This window comes from Triticum dicoccoides, chromosome 3A, assembly GCF_002162155.2.
Source record: "Triticum dicoccoides isolate Atlit2015 ecotype Zavitan chromosome 3A, WEW_v2.0, whole genome shotgun sequence".
NCBI lineage: Eukaryota > Viridiplantae > Streptophyta > Magnoliopsida > Poales > Poaceae > Triticum > Triticum dicoccoides.
In genome coordinates, this window is record NC_041384.1 from 370,371,800 (window position 1) to 370,373,226 (window position 1,427).

The following is a 1,427-nucleotide window of genomic DNA, read 5'->3' on the forward strand; positions in this document are numbered from 1 at the left end:
CAGGTAGAAGTCCCTCATTGATTCGGTTTTCCTACCAGAGATGACCCCTAAAAATGTATGAAGACATTGAAGTCAAAGGTGGTATGTGAAGACATTCACATTGAAGACTATGACAAGAGAAGACATCGCGTGAAGACTATGGAGCGCGAAGACTTAGCAGTTTCGTCGTTCTGTGTTTTTCTTTGTTGAGTCATAGGAACCACCGTACTGTTAAGTGGGGTCCAAGAGAACCAGTCAGAATGATTGAAGTGATGCTTAACCAAAATCCTATGTCTTCGAGTGAAGACTATGAGAGCAAATCTTGTCCAGAGTTGGATAAGTCAGCTTTGCTTGTAGCCCAAGTAAAGTTGTCGTGTGTGTTTGAAATATGACCGTTGGAATACGTGTCAGTTCCTTAGTGACCCAGGGTCATTTGGACAAATCAGGTCGGGTTGCCTAGTGGCTATAAATAGCCCACCCCCTACAACCATAAACGGTTGGCTGCTCAGAGTTAGAGTATGGCTTTTGTCGTTTGAGAGCAACCCACCTCGAAGCCTTTGAGAGAGAATTTCTTGCGAGGATAAAGCCCTAAGCACCTAGAGCCAAAGAGTGTTAGGCATCACTTAAGTCTTCCTGCCTGTGTGATCTGAAGACTTATTACATTTGAGGACTGTGAATCCTCCAGCCGGTTAGGCGTCGCGTTCTGAGCATCCAAGAGTCATTGTGGATTGCCGGTGAATGAAGTCTGTGAAGGTTTGGAAGTCTACCTTGAAGACCTACCAGAGTGATTGGGCGAGGACTGGGTGTCCTTAGCTCAAGGGGAATCAGGTGAAAACGAGGTCTTCTGAGTTGAATCTCAGCCTCCCTAACCAGACGTACAGTTGTCACAGCAACTGGAACTGGTCCAACAAATCATTGTCTTCGACGAGTCACTGGTTTCATCCTTCCCTACCCTTTATTTACGGTTGGTCCTTGTGAAGTCATTGTATGATTGCATTATCTTCTGTCTTCACTGAGTGACTGCTTGTTCTGATTGGCTTCACAATATTTTCCTACCTGATCCATACTGCCTAGCTGCTATTAGTCATTGCGCTTTCACTTCATTGAATATTTGACTATGGTTTGCCTAGTGTAGTCTACCTTCCGCTGCATGGTAATAGGTTTATTTCTATCGGTTGTCTTCGAAACTTCCATGTTTTGAAGACTTTTATAAAAATCGCCTATTCAACCCCCCCCCCCTAGTCGATCACTAGCACTTTCAAATTCCCCTTCACCTATATCGTGTAGCCATACGTTAGGTCACACCCGGCACAACATATTGCCATGTTATGCTTTGTGATGCTATGTTTGCTTTATATTTATTATTTCTTCCCCCTCTTCTTTTCGGTAGACCTCGAGACCACGGTTGAACCAGTGATCGACTACTTCACCGTTGAACATCCGTATCT